Source organism: Heterodontus francisci, chromosome 14, assembly GCF_036365525.1.
Source record: "Heterodontus francisci isolate sHetFra1 chromosome 14, sHetFra1.hap1, whole genome shotgun sequence".
NCBI lineage: Eukaryota > Metazoa > Chordata > Chondrichthyes > Heterodontiformes > Heterodontidae > Heterodontus > Heterodontus francisci.
The window spans coordinates 97,228,222-97,244,652 of record NC_090384.1 but is presented as its reverse complement, the minus strand read 5'-3'; the positions used below and the strand labels follow the sequence as shown (position 1 = coordinate 97,244,652).

The following is a 16,431-nucleotide window of genomic DNA, read 5'->3' as shown; positions in this document are numbered from 1 at the left end:
CACCTCCTGACTCCCCAAAGCCTGTCCACCCATCTACGAGGCACAAGTCAGGAGTGTGATGGAATACTCTCCACTTGCCTGGATGGGTGCAGCTCCAACAACACTCAAGAAGCTCGACACCATCCAGGACAAAGCATCCCGCTTGATTGGCACTCCATCTACAAACATTCACTCCCTCCACCACCGATGCACAGTGGCAGCAGTGTGTACCATCTACAAGATGCACTGCAGCAATGCACCAAGGCTCCTTGGACAACACCTTCCACACCTGTAACCTCTACCACCTAGAAGGAAAAGGGCAGCAAATACATGGGAACACCACCACCTGCAAGTTCCCCTCCAAGTCACACACCATCCTGACTTGGAACTATATCGCCGTTCCTTCACTGTCACTGGGTCAAAATCCTGAAACTCCCTTCCTAACAGCATTGTGGGTATACCTACCCCAAATGGACTGCAGCGGTTCAAGAAGGCAGCTCACCACCACCTTCTCAAGGGCAATTAGGGATGGGCAATAAATGCTGGCCTGGCCAGCGTCGCCCACATCCCATGAAAGAATTAAAAAAAAAAAAATTGATGTACTCAGAATGCACACTTCACAGTTACATGTTTTCAAATTGATCCTTCTCTCTCTCTGCCCTCCTCTTCTCCAGCTTCTTGTCCACCTCTCTAGCTTTCCCTCACCTCTTTTCTGTCATTTGTGCCTGTGTGTATATGTCTGTTGCTCCCTATTTACCTTCCGATCTTATGGGGAGTGCAGGGAACTGTCAAGGGAGACCAGCTCCATTTTATTTGCTAGCGGATGTCAGACTTTTTGGGACAGAAGCTGCATGCTGGAGTGGTGTGAAAGTCCTATGTATGTTTCTTACTGCTTTTCTTGGCACTATACATTTGAATATTGTGGTAAAGCCAGTGGCTTAGCTATTTTTCCCTGTTCCCACTAAGAGCCAAGACATCTTGTTTTTAGGGTTTCTACTTAATGCAAGACCCACATTCTCATTAAGAGTGGAACAGAAACTGAGAACTATCATGAAAAAAATGACTTGACCACAGTGGCTTTAATTCACTGCAAAGTCATTGAATAGTTCTCAGTGAATTATAAGTTTGTAATCCAAGGAGGTTCAAGCAACTTCTAAAACCTCAAGATTGATTCCTTAGATGGTTGAGCTTAACCAGACCTTGATGGGTAACGATTGCTTTTTCACTAAGAAAAGGTATTGGGCCCGGTCTATATCTCTTGGGAGTTATATTTTCATATACCGGAGCAGCTGCATGATCTGTGAATTTTGAGAGATCTGTTATGACACAAATGTTTTGGTTATGAAGTTATATTGAACTGCAAAAAAATTATCTAATTGGCTTAGGCCTTTTCCCATCACCTATTTTATGTTTGACTCGATAGTTTCCATTAACGAGCCAAATCTCGAATGAACGGAAACCAATGCTTTTCTACTCAACCATATTTGAGTTAGCATGGTCCAGGTCCAACAGTTATTCCCAAATAGAAGTGAATCATTTACTGGAGAATGCATGATGCCCACCATATTCTCCTATCACTTCAGAAGATGGAAAATACTACACTGTTTAATATTACTATTTACAAATAAACACAGGAACATCGGAGCAGGAGTAGGCAGTTCAGCCCATCGAGGCTGCTACGCCATTCAATACGATCATGGCTGATCACCTACTTCAATGCCTTTCTCCCACATATCCCCATATCCCTTTATGTCATTGATATTTCGAAATCTGTCAATCTCTGCTTTAAACAACCCAATGACTGAGCTTCCGTAGCCCTCTGGGGTAGAGAATTGCAAAGATTCACAAGCCTCTGAGTAAAGAAATTTCTCCTCATCTCTGTCCGAAGTAGCTTTTCCCCTTATTTTGAAATTGTGTCCCCTTGTTCTAGACTCCCCAACTAGGGGTAACATCTTAGCTGCATCTACCCTGTCACAGTATATAATCTAGTAATGTTTCAGTGCTACTCTGAAGCCTATTTCATGCTTATCTTTGCTTAAATTGCTAGAATAATTGACCTTTACTCTACATCTAAGATATTCAGTATGATAGATTCAAGTTTTCGCTTTCCAAATCTATCTATCATAGATGCATAGTGAAGAAAATCTAGCGAATTCATTAGATTTAGATTTGTATTCACATTTTATTATTGAGTTGCTTCTGATTCTGTTCAGTTATGAGTAGGATTAATCAGCCATGTAAATAAATAGAATCCTTGGCACAAGCACTAACTTCTATTTTAAATGAACACTGGGATTAATTCCCTGACAATATTCAGGACATTAGATGAATCCTTAACACCACTTTAACTCTTCACAAGCTTACTGAGTAAATTAATTAGTCCCTTCTTGTCAATTATTAAAGAAGTCATACTATAAAATCATGAACTAACAGTTGTTCATTGACTGTAGAATTGTAGTTAACAGCACTGAAACATTATGTATGCAAATAATTATTAGGGTTAATTGACGAAATGGGTAGCAGAGGTTACAAAAGCATTTAAGCTATGTCACAGTAATTCAGGAGTAAGTGCTTGCTGATTATAAATTTACAGTTGAGATCAGTGTCTGGGATTTGTGAGATTCCCAAGGGAAATTAGGGGTGGGCAACAAATGCTGGCCTTGCGAGCGATGCTCATACCCCATGAAAGAATTTTATTTATTTTTATTTTTTATTTAGAGATACAGCACTGAAACAGGCCCTTTGGCCCACCGAGTCTGTGCATACCAAGAACCACCCATTTATACTAACCCTACAGTAATCCCATATTCCCTACCAGCTATCTACACTAGGGGCAATTTACAATGGCCAATTTACCTATCACCTGCAAGTCTTTGGCGGTGGGAGGAAACCGGAGCACCCGGCGAAAACCCACGCGGTCACAGGGAGAACTTGCAAACTCCGCACAGGCAGTACCCAGAATCGAACTCGGGTCCCTGGAACTGTGAGGCTACGGTGCTAGCCACTGTGCAATTAAGGATTAGGCTCTTGATAGTTGACAAGGTAACAGGATTAGATAGCTGGTCTATTGAATAGATTAAAGGATATATACTCGTTAAAATGTTTTCAGAGCTTACACAACCTCAAGAGTTAGTGCACTTCTGGAAGGATCGTATTGGCTGTCTGAGGTGCGAGTGTGATAAACTACCATCTGTAGAGTGCTAACCTCTACTGCTGGGTAAATTCACCTTCTGCAGGTGTCTTAAATCTCACCTTCCTTAATCTCTCAGAAATTTATACATTTAAGTCCACACTTACCTGCCTATATCTGGCTGGTACAGCCTCAAAATCTCAATTTTTGTAACCTTTCTCTACAGAGATACCCTCCTACATATACTAGACTTTGCTCCTGCATTCTCTCTGACCTTCCCATCCAGTATGTCTGCTGAACTCTAATCTTGCCCACACCATTCCTATCCCGTTCACCACCCTCATCACTGTCCCCATGGATACTGCCACTGGATCAACAGTAATCACCCATCTCCATATTTCTGCCCAGATTCTGCTTTGCAAACAATGCTCTTGCCATCTGTGACCTTATTGTGGGTGACATTATTGGCTTGATTGAAACGTGGCTCATGGGTGATGACACCTTCTGCTTTACTGAAGCCTCCAGCCTGGTTATACCTTCCATCATCTGCCCTGCCCAAATTGCCGTGATAGGGGTGTGACGTTTATCGGCATTCTCGCTCATGTCTGTCTCTACTCTTCAAGCAGCTTGTCCTTCTTTGTGGACCTCCCTTGCCTTCAGCCTCTACACCATGGCTTCTTATCCTTGATGATTTCAACCTCTGTCTCAACTCACTTTGCTGTCTCTCCTCTGAGTTCACTGCCCTCCTGTCCTGCCCTAAACTCTCCATATAAATGCTGCACGTGACCTCCGTCTTGACCTTGCTATCTAACATGTCCTCTCTATTCCTACCATCTCAATTATAGATAGTGTCCTCTCTGATCACTTCCTTGTATCTCTTGCCACTCACGTCTCCCTTCCAACCCCACTTCCTTTCTTTCCACATCTGGGCTTGGATAAAAATCCCCAATTAACTTGTAACAGCACTTGCAAATTCACAGCCATTTAGCCTTTGTCCCTCCATTTGTCATAATACTTCTCAAGTGCAGTCACACACGCACTTCCACCTTTGGTGCTCTTGTTCCCAGTAAACATTTGGTTTCTTCCACCTTGGCCATGCCCCTTGATACAGCTCCAGTCTTTTCTCCTTTAAGTCCAAGGGACGCAGATTTGAATGTTCATGGCTCCTCTTTGCCAGATCTGGTTAGACCAAATAAAACATCATTGGGCCCTGCTCCCCTCTGACAAAACAGCTCATCACTACAGGATCATTCTGCAATGCAAAGATAACCTTTTATCTCCCTGGCCCCCTCCAACAAACAAGTGCAAAGGGCTCATTAAGATTGAGACCATCAGTTCATCTGTCTCTGTCGTATCCCTTCTTCCCATTGCCCAACAATCCAGGATTACTCTTTCTCCCCCCCCACCCCCTCCTTGCCCTACTCCTGAACCTGCATCTTTCTCTAGATTCTCTATCTTTCTTCAAGCTCATCTTGTCCACGAGACCCACCTCATGCTCTCTCAACCATGGGTTAATAGGCTGACAAATCTATCCTCCATTCCTGGCCCCCATGCTGGCTGATACTTTTCTTGGGTACTTCCATGTCTTTCATGTGCCCATTATCACACCCCGCCTCAGAAAACCCATCTTTGACCACTCTGTCTTTGAAAACAACTCTCTCATCTGCAGCTTCCCTTTCATCTGCAAAGTCTTTGAAAGTGTTGTCACCTCTCAAATCCCTGCCCATCTTTCCCGCAATCTCCAATGTTGGAGTTGTACAGAACGTTGGTAAGGCCACAGCTGGAGTACTGTGTGCAATTCTGGTCGCCACATAATAGGAAGGATGTGATTGCATTGGAGGGGGTGCAGAGGCGATTCACCAGGATGTTGCCTGGGATGGAACATTTAAGCTATGAAGAGAGGTTGGATAGGCTTGGGTTGATTTCGCTGGAGCAGAGAAGACTGAGGGGTGACCTGATCGAGGTATACTAGATTATGAAGGGCATGGACAGGGGTGGATAGGGAGCAGCTGTTCCCCTTAGTTGAAGGGTCAGTTACGAGGGGTCACAATTTTAAGGTGAGGGGCGGGAGGTTTAAGGGGGATTTGAGGAAGAACTTTTTTACCCAGAGGGTGGTGACGGTCTGGAATGCACTGCCTGGGAGGGTGGTAGAGGCAGGTTGCCTCACATCCTTTAAAAAGTACCTGGATGAGTACTTGGCACGTCATAACATTCAAGGCTATGGACCAAGTGCTGGCAAATGGGATTAGGTAGACAGGTCAGGTGTTTTAATGCATTGGTGCAGACTCAATGTCCGAGTGTATCAGGCCTGTGTCCTCAGTACCTTGCTCTACGGCAGCGAGGCCTGGACAACGTATGCCAGCCAAGAGCGACGTCTCAATTCATTCCATCTTCGCTGCCTTCGGAGAATACTTGGCATCAGGTGGCAGGACTATATCTCCAACACAGAAGTCCTTGAAGCGGCCAACATCCCCAGCTTATACACACTACTGAGTCAGCGGCGCTTGAGATGGCTTGGCCATGTGAGCCGCATGGAAGATGGCAGGATCCCCAAAGACACATTGTACAGCGAGCTCGCCACTGGTATCAGACCCACCGGCCGTCCATGTCTCCGTTATAAAGACGTCTGCAAACGCGACATGAAATCGTGTGACATTGATCACAAGTCGTGGGAGTCAGTTGCCAGCATTCGCCAGAGCTGGCGGGCAGCCATAAAGACAGGGCTAAATTGTGGCGAGTCGAAGAGACTTAGTAGTTGGCAGGAAAAAAGACAGAGGCGCAAGGGGAGAGCCAACTGTGCAACAGCCCCAACAAACAAATTTCTCTGCAGCACCTGTGGAAGAGCCTGTCACTCCAGAATTGGCCTTTATAGCCACTCCAGGCGCTGCTTCACAAACCACTGACCACCTCCAGGCGCGTATCCATTGTCTCTCGAGATAAGGAGGCCCAAAAGAAAAAAAAAAAAAGAAAGACTCAATGGGCTGAAGGGCCTCTTCACTGTATTATTCTGTGATTCTATGAATTTCACCTTTCAACCTCTTCAGATCAGTTAGAGCCAAGACTATGACACCATGGGTAGCTCAGCTGCACCGTGGGGGCATAAGGAAGACTGGAAGAGCGAGAGTGATGGGTGATTCAATAATCACGGGAACAGACAGGCATTTCTGTGGCCACAGACGTGAATCCAGGATGGTGTGTTGCTTCCATGGTGCCAGGGTCAAGGATGTAATTGAACGGCTGCAGGGCATCCTGAGCGAGGAGGGTGAACATTGGTCCACATTGGTACCAATGACATAGGTAGAAAGAGGGATGTGATCCTGTAGAAAGAGTTTACTGAGCTAGTTAAGAAATTAGCAAGCAGGATCTCTGGATTACTCCCATTGCCACACGGAAGTGAGTACAGGAATAGGAGATAAGACAGATGAATGTGCGGCTGGAAAGTTGGTGCAGGAAGGAGGACTTTGGATAGAATTGTAAACTTTCTATGATTCTTGGGACATTGGGACCAGCTCTGGGGGAGATGGGACGTGTACAGGCTGGATGGGTTGCACCTGAACGGAGCCGGACTTTGCTGAAGAAATATCAGCCTTTGTCACACCAGGTGGTCTTTTCCAACGCCGAGTGATGCCATTTGGGCTAATAAAAAAAATGACTAGCAACCTTTCAGAGACTAATGAACCAAGTGGTAGCCAATGTTCCTAACAGTAGTTTACCTTGGTATACAGTGACACTTGGAACAACTGGAAGCTCTGTTTAGAAAATTACAGTCAGCTGATTTTGTAATAAACTTTGCCAAAAATTAATTTGTTAAAGTGAGAGTGACCTACCTCTGGCATATAGTAGGGCAAGGACAAGTGTTGCCAAGAACTGCGAAAGTACAAGCATTGATGGAGTTCCCTACCCCTAAGACTAAGCGAAAAATCATGAGGTTTTTGGGGTTGTGTGGTTTCTACTGAAAATTTGTAGCAAATTTTAGTATCCTAACTGCTCCACTAACAGAGTTGCTACAGAAAAAGAAAACCAGGGGAGTGCCAAGCATCTTTTGAGAAGCTGGAAGCCATTTTGACAAATGAACCAATCTTGGCATTTCAAATTTCACTAAGCCCTTCAAGGTAGCTGTAAACTTTCTATGATTTCTACACCTGCAACAGCACTGAAATGGCCCTAATCAAAGCCACGAATGACATCCTCTGTAATTGTGCAGCACTATTTTCCCCCACCCTCATCATTTTTGACCATACCGTTTCTCCTCCAGTATCTCTCCTCCGTCATCTAGCTGAGTGGTACAGCTTGGTTCCACTCTTATCTGTGTAGTTGTAGTCAAAGAATCTCCTACAATTGCTTCTCTTTCTGCCCTGCAGTACTGCCCAGGAGACTCCCAAGGATCTCTTTTTTTTGCCTTCTCCTATTTCTCATCTGCATGCTGCCCCTCAGCGACATCATTCAAAAGCACCTCAGGATTCGCATATATGCTGACTAGTCCTGTGCTCACTGACTTACATTGGCTCCCAGTCTCCCAATGCCTTGATTTATATATTAAAAAGAAACGTCCTCATGTTCAAATCCTTCCATGGTCTTGTATCTCCCTATCTCTGTACTCTCATGCAGCCATACAACCCTCAGATCTTTGCGTTCATCCAGCGCTGGCTTCTTCTGCAGCCCCTACTTCCTGCACCCCACCATAGCAGCCATGCTTTTCGCTGTCTCGACCCTAATCTCCATTCCCTCCCTAAACCTTTATGCCACTCCTTTTAAGATGCTGCTTAAAACCTAACTCTTTAACCAAACTTTTAGTCACTTATCTTGCTTTCTGCTCCTTTGGCTCGGTGTCAATTTTGTCCAATTACACGCCTGTAAAGTGCCTCGAGACATTTTACTGTGTTAAAGGTACAAGTTTCACCTCTGAATCATAAGGTTGTGGGTTTATGTCCAGAGGTTAGAACACATAATCTAAGCTGAGTACTGAGGGAACAGACATGGCCTTTGGGTGAGGTGTTAAACTAAGTCATATCTGCAGCCTTGGTGAATACGAAAGGTTCTATACCACGATTCCAAGAGCAGCAGGATTATTCTCTCTGGTGTCCGGGCCAGTATTTATCTCTCAGCCAACATCACTAAAACAGGTCATTATCTATCTCATTGCTGTTTGTGGAATCTTGCTGTGTGTAAATTAGCTACCATGTTTCCCTACATTACAACAGTGATTACACTTTGAAAGCACTTAATTGTATTTTGAGACGTTGTTAGATAGTCATTTTCGGCTCAGTAGGTGGCTGTTTGGCCCATCGAGTCCATGCTGTGAAAGGTGCTACATAAGTGCAAGTTCTGTCTTTCATTCTGTCTCTAGGTAACTATTCTACAGATCTCGCCTCCTTGCTTCTTGGGTATTGTCTTTTAAAGTGGTGACAAAGGGAAATAATTGGAAAGTACTTATCTATGCAATATCTACTCTGGCCTCTTACTCATTGCTCTTATATGCTGTCATCCAGCCACAAACTTGAAAAAAGATGCATATGCAGCAGATCAAATCCTAGCAACAGAGCTGGTTAATGCTTAGTCATTCACTGACAGTGGCCCAGACCCAGTGTTGAAGCATAAAATGGTAACTGGAAAACAGTAAATGAGCTGGACATGGGAAATACTGTTGTTTAGAGAGAAAAGGGAAGATTTTCTCTTCAATCCGTAAGAGCTATTATTTTAGCATCAAAAAGTAACTAGACCCTTTTTTTAAAAAAAAACAAAAGTTGATGCGGGATGTTCACAAGACGTTTGATAAGAAAAATCTTATATAGTCACCAACACACACACTATCCACCAGTCAAAAAGTGATGACCATGATCATTTACATTAACACCAGTTTCAAAGTTGCTCGTTATAGAGTCTTAAGTGCTCCATTCACACCTCGTTGAGGTGAACTGCGTGCTAAAATAAAATTAGGCTGGGGTTATTGAGATAAACAAGAATGCTCCAGTTTTAATTCCAACAGGATTTAAAATTTTATATATATATATATATATATATATATATATGTATCACTAAACCAAGCAACAGTAAGCTCACTAGAGTGACACTAGCCACTGTTACCACATTAGATCAAACTAGAACAGGAGTTCTAGCTGCTCAGTGAAACGTTTTCTGTGATTCATGCACAGGATGTGGACGTCACTGGCAACGTCAGCATTTTTTGCCCATCCGTAATTACCCTCGAGAAGGTGATGGTGAGCTGCTTTCATGGATTGCTTATGCCGTCTCAGAAGGCTATTAAGAGGCAACCACATTGGTGTGGGTCTGGAGTCACATAAAGGCCTGACAGGGTGAAGGCGGTGAGTTTCCTTCCCATAGGCTATCACTGAACCAGATGGGTTTTTATGACAGGGAAAATAACCTGTGGCTTTATATAATGTCCACGAATTAGAGCTTCCAAGATTCCAGTTGTTCTATAAAATCAAAAGTTTAACGTGGTATAAGACTAAGACCCCAATAGCTAATGGCTGTGAGCTAATGAAATTAATGTTTAATTGTTTTCATCATTTGGTCAGATAACTACTACTACAGAAATGCTTATATTTTCCATTTTTTTTCATTTTGTTACAAATATATCTTCAATTTCACAGCATTTCAGTATGTGACAGTAATGCTCATTATTAAGTATTTATATAATATATTTCATTTCCAATAAAGACTAAGTAACTTCATCAGGGAGTAATCAAATTTATAGATGACTTATTTTCATCAGATGTTGGAATTGTTTTTTTCCCCTCAAATGTCTAATTGTGTGAGGTGTTAATTTTGCACTATCATAAAATGCCCAAACATCCATCACTAATCCAGAAAGACAGGTAAAAATGATGTGCACACAATAAAAGGGCAAAGAAAAGGTTACAAAAATTAAATAAGGGAGTTTACAGGTGTTGGGTAGCTTTATTATCACAAGGTTTGAACTGCTTTTTGCATGAAGACACTGGTGTGTGTCAAAGGGAGGAAGTTTTTTTTGTTGTAGATCATGGTTGTTGGTAACTTAACTCCTTTTTATATTTACAAAGAGCTACTCGTAGTATTTTGCATAGGCCTTTTAGGTTTTATATTCAGCTAAGTACTGTAACTTTTTTTAAAAACAAAAAGTCATCTTGTTTCATTACATAGAGACATAGAAAATAGGAGTAGGCCATTTGGCTCTTCGGGCCTACTCCGCCATTCATTATGATCATGGCTGATCATCCAACTCAGCAACTGGTTCCAGTTTTCGCCCCATACCCTTTAATCCCTTTAGACCCAAAACTCCTTTTTGAAAACATACAATGTTTTGGCCTCAACTGCTTTCTGTGGTAGCGAATTCCACAGGCTCACCACTCTCTGGGTGAATAAATTTCTCCTCATCTCAGTGCTGAAAGGGTTACCCCGTATCCTTAAACTATGACCCCGGTTCTGGACTCTCCCACCATCGGGAACATCCTTCCTGCATCTACCCTGTCGAGTCCTGTTTGAACTTTTATAGGTTTCTATGAGATCCCCCCTCACTCTTCTGAACTCCAGCGAATATAATCCTAACCGACTCAGTCTCTCCTCATACGTCAGTCCCACCATCCCAGGAATCAGTCTGATAAACCTTCGCTGCACTCCCTCTATAGCAAGAACATCCTCAGATAAGGAGACCAAAACTGCACGCAAAATTCCAGATGTGGCCTCGCCAATTGCAGCAAGACAATCCCTGCTTCTCTACACTAATCCTCTCGCTATGAAGGCCAACATACTATTTGCCTTTTTTACCGCCTGTTGCACCTGCATGCTTACCTTCAGCAACTGGTGTACGAGAACATCCAGGTCTCGCTGCATATTCCCCTCTCTGTTTATAGCCGCTCAGATAATCTGCCTTCCTGTTTTTGCTACCAAAGTGGATAACCTCACATTTATCCGCATTATACTGCATCTGCCATGCATTTTCCCACTCATTCAACTTGTCCAAATCACCCTGAAGCCTCTCTGCATCCTCCTCACAACTCACCCTCCCACCCAGTTTTGTGTCATCTGCAAATGTGGAGATATGTTTAGTTCCCTCATCTAAATCATTAATATATATTGTGAATAGCTGGGGTCCTAGCACCGATCCCTGTGGTATCCCACTAGTCACTGCCTGCCATTCAGAAGCAGACCCATTTATCCCTACTCTGTTTCCTGTCCGCCAACCAATTTTCTATCCATCGCAATACACTACCCCCAATCCCATGCACTTTAATTTTATATGCTAATCTCTCATGTGGGACTTTGTTGAAGCCTTCTGAAAGTCCAAATAAACCACAACCACTGGCTCCCCCTCATCATCTCTACTAGTTACATCTTCGAAGAATTCTAATAGATTTGTCAAGCATGATTTCCCTTTCGTAAATCCATGCTGACTCTGCCCGATTCTACCACTGTACTCCATCTGCTCTGCTATAAAATCTTTGATAATGGACTCTAGAATTTTCCCCACTACCGACGTCAGGCTGACTATAATTCCTTGCTTTCTTTCTACCTCCCTTTTTAAATACTGGGGTTCGATTAGTTACTCTCCAATCTGTAGGAATTGTTCCTGAGTCTATAGAATCTTAGAAGATGACCACTAATTCATCCACTATTTCTAGGGCCACTTCCTTAAGTACTCTGGGATGCAGACCATCAGGCTCTGGGGATTTATCGGTCTTCAATCCCACCAATTTTCCCAGCACCATTTCTCTACTAATACTGATTTCTTTCAGTTCCTCTCTCTCACGAAGCCCTGTGTTCCTCAACATTTCTAGTATGATATTTGTGTCCTCCTTTCTGAAGACAGAACCAAAGTGTGCATTTAGTTGGTCATCCATTTCTTTATTCCCCCATAATAAATTCCCCTGTTTCTGACTGTAAGGGACCTACATTTGTCTTCAATCTTTTTCTCTTCACATACCTATAGAAACTTTTACAGTCAGTTTTTGTGTTTCCCCAAGCTTGCTCTCGTACTCTATATTCCCCTTCTTAATCAATCCCTTGATCCTCCTTTGCTGAATTCTAAACTGTTACCAATCCTCAGGTCTGTTGTTTATCCTGGCAAATTTATATGCCTCTTCCTTGGATCTAATGCTATCTCTAATTTCCCTTGTAAGCCATGGTTTGGCTACCTTTCCCGTTTTACTTTTGCGCCAGACAGGGATAAACAATTGTTGCAGTTCATCCATGCGCTCTTGAAATGTTTGCCATTGCCTATCCATAGTCATCCCTTTAAGTAATGTTTCCCAATCCGTCATGGCCAACTCGTGCCTCATACCTTTGTAGTTTCCTTTCCTGAGATTCAGGACCTTTGTCTCAGAATCAGCTACATCACTCTCCATCTTGATGAAGAATTCTATCATATTATGGTCGCTCGTCCCCAAGGGGTCTTGCACCACTAGATTGTCAATTATTCCTCTCTCATTACACAATACCCAGTCTAGGATGGCCTGTTCTCTAGTTGGTTCCTCAACGTTTTGGTCCAGAAAACCATCCCATATGCACTCCAAGAATTCTTCCTCTACGGTATTGTGACTAATTTGATTTGCCCAATCTATATGTAGATGAAAGTCACCCATAATTACAGATGTTCCTTTATCGCATGCATCTCTAATTTCCTGTTTAATGCAATTCCCAACATCACCACTACAGTTTGGGGGTCTATATACAACCCCCACTAATGTTTTTTCACCGTTAGTGTTTCTCAGCTCCACCCATACAGATTCCACATCGTCTGAGCTAATATCTTTCCTCACTATTGCGTTAATTTCCTCTTTAACCAGCAATGCAACTCCGCCACCTTTTGCTTTTTGTCTGTCCTTCCTAAATACTGGATATCCCTGGATGTTCATTTCCCATCCCTGGTCACCTTGCAGCCATGTCTCCGTAATCCTGACTATATCATACCCGTTTATATCTATTTGCGCGATTAATTCATCCACTTTGTTGCGAGTGCTCCGCGCGTTAAGGCACAAAGCCTTAAGGCTTGTCTTTTTAACATTACTTGTCCCCTTCCCACTATTTTTCACTGTGGCCCTGTGTAAATGAGTCTGTAGAGAAAGACAGCATGTTGACACAGAAAATTAGAGACCAGAAGTAGTTTGCAATGCAAACAATTGCTGTGCAGCCAGATTTTTGTGATGGGCCTGTGCCATCTTGCCCAGTGGATTGGAAAAAATTACAGCATACAATTTATATGAATACAATTATTATGGCATGTTTACCAATTGACAGTATTTAATTGCCAGTAAAGTTGAACCTTGCCATAAAATCAGACAGTGTTTCAGTGAGAGACTTAGAAATAAATTTTTATTCTCCATAACTGCATTTTAGTTGCTTATTTAGAATATGCACAGTCTGGGTAAAAATAATTTTGTTTGTAAATGCTTCAGTAGTTTACTGTTTGTGTTCTAGCATGTTAGTCACCCTTCAGAATTCACGCTGGGTGCAAAACAATACCTTTATGAGAAAGAAGCGGTGACCTGTAGCCTGAAATTTACAAAAATTATAATTAGTCTCTGATTATAAATGACTGGCAAATCCAGGTCATCCTAATCTATAAGAATAGGCCAGGATTGTAGCTACACATCACACTGTTCCCAGCCATGACTACCCATGATGTAGTTCATTGGAAGCTGTTGGTATCTATACAATTTATTAAAATGGTACATTAGTACACATTTAGTCGCACTTTCATGTGAGCAAACTTCTGGGAAATAATTGGCTTAAAGTTCATGTTTATAGAACAGCAACAAATCATAACTGAAAATTTGCATTATGTACTCTTACGACCGACCACTCCAGTCGAAGCCCCCAATCAAAATATACAATTCTGATTGTGGTGGGACCAACGTGCTGTTAATTCAATCCCGTTGCTCCACAGATCGGCTAACATATCATTTAAAACTTTCCAAATTAAAGAAAGACCCAGCCAAATTAGAGTCCTTGTAAATTTACAGTCCAATGTTGCTCGAAGTCCTCACAGAATGTTGCTGTCCTTCTCCAGCAAATTTCAACAATTAACGACTTGCAAACACTTTCAGTGGAATCAAGCTGACTTTAGAGTTTTTGAGGGATAAAAGATTGTCACAGTCTAACTTCCCTTCCTTCAGTTTAAATTACCAGAGATCTCTCTCTTGGCTTGATGTTCTAGAATTTTGAGAGATAATAATTAAGGAGACTAAAATTCTCTTCCTTCAGTTTAAATGGTTGAGAGCTCTTTTTCCAGGTGCTGTCATCACAGCTGTCTGTCTGTGTTTTAGAGCAAACTGTCTTCAACCAAGAGCCAGTTCAAAACTGAATTGTAACAAATGTATCGCATGAGACTCACTCCCAGTGGCTGTTTCTATGGTAACGAGAATGCACCCTTTGAATCACAGTCTTCAAATGGCTGTTTCTAAGGCAATGATAATGCACCTTTCTATAACTCCTGAGGCTTGCTGGTTCTTAAATCCTTTGCAAGCCTTAAAGGCAAACCGCATATTCCCGAAACATGACCACCAACAAGTGGTGAGCAGTAACCAGCAATCCTGAGTTTCAAATAACTGCAAATTTAATGGGCAGTGTGCAACAAGCCGTCAATAAATGAAAGGGAAAACTAATCAAATTACTCAATATTTTCTTCAGCCAATTGACTACACACAGATTTAAAAACATTCTAGCATAACAGATATTAAAAGCAAGAAAATTTCAACTCCGACTTACAACTTTTCCAACCGAAGAGGAGTAGCTTTATCAAGATTTGCTTCTGAGGCCTAACCTTGTCATGGCCTTAGGGATGCGAATTTAGTTTTGTGGTTACTCTGTGTCCTCTTGAAGTTTTCTGGCCAGTTGGTGTAATCCTGAGCAATTTTATGGGATGTTTGCTGTCTTACTTTAAAAAAAAAAATGTCCTTTCCATCCTGAGTTGGCCCTATATGTCCCCCCCTCTTTCTCCTCCCCCACCCACACCCCAAAACCCCAACTGCCATGCCAGCTCCAGTCTGCCCTCACCCAAATCCACTATTAGCCGCACCCCTTCTCCAAGCTGTCCCTGGACAATTGGGCTCATGCTTAAGCTGCTGTCACAGTTTGGCCCGTCACCAAGCTGGTTTTCAGCTATATGCTTTATACTGCATTTGCCAAATACAGTCACAGAAAATTGATGTTGGGGCAGAGTAAACTTGTCTGGAATTGATTGGAATAGAAATACAGTTGATCCTTACCCTGACTCCATGCAATGCATCCAGATTCTGGGACCTAACATGACTGCTCAAAGGACCTAAAGGTGGGGAAAGGGTTTTGATTGGTTCTTTTTTGTGGTCATATTTATTGCCCAAATTTTACTGAAGGAAAAAATGGAGATAGTGAGAAAATAGTTATGCAGCTACATTTTGTAAATGGGAGATTATAGCTTTGTTCCTGAAGGTCATATCAAAAATGTTGCTGCAGAGAAAATTTACTAGAATGGTTCCAGGGATGAGGGGTTTTAGCTATAAGGTTAGGTTGGAGAAGCTGAAGTTGTTCTCCTTGGAGCAAAGGAGATTGAGGGGCCGTTTAATAGAGATGTACTAAATTGTGACAGGTTTGGATAGGTTAGACGAAGAAAAGCTGCTCTCATTACCTAATGGTACAAGGACTTGAGGTTTTAGGCAAGAGATGCAGGGAGAATGTAAGGAAGAATTTTTTTAAGCAGCAATGGTAATGATCTGGAACTCGCTGCCTATGAGGGTGGTGGAAGCAGAGATTATTGATTTTAAAAGGAAATTGAATGGGCACATGAGGGAAATAAACCCGCTAGGCAATGGGGATGGAGCCAGGGAGTGGGACTGCTCTCCAGAGAGCCGGCATGGACTCGATGGGCTGAAAGGCCTCCTGTGCTGCTGTAACTATAACTCTTATGACTCTATGACCTCACAACTGTACCATATTCAAATCGCTGAGATATGCAATCTCGAGTGAAGGAGTTTGCAATGACTAAGATTAATGACAACATCATTGTGATTGCTGTTGTATTTAAACACAATTGTCCATGCTTAGCAGTTTTGTAAAAGATTGTTACAGTGCTTTCCACTTCCTATGTGTTACTGCTTTTATTTTCATCTCCGTTTTGGCTCTTTTTTGTATTTGACTATTATCATTTAAAACTTGAAAATGACCTGTTTTTGACTTTCTTTTGAGTTACGGGTGTTACGCTTCTCGGCCATTTGAGCAACTTAAAATGGATGCATTTTTATTTTAACTTAAATCTTAGTTTTGTCTTTGCTCTTTTTTTCTTCACCCACCTCACCATTTAAAAAGAAACACATTTGTTGCATCTGAATGATTAAATTACTTATCTT

General features: G+C 42.3%; 1 protein-coding gene across 1 annotated transcript in view; it reads left to right on the top strand.

Moving 5' to 3' along the window:
* Positions 1–16,431, top strand: part of qser1 (glutamine and serine rich 1) — a 144,577-nt gene that overhangs the window by 73,867 nt on the left and 54,279 nt on the right. The gene's annotated exons all lie outside the window — the stretch shown is intronic.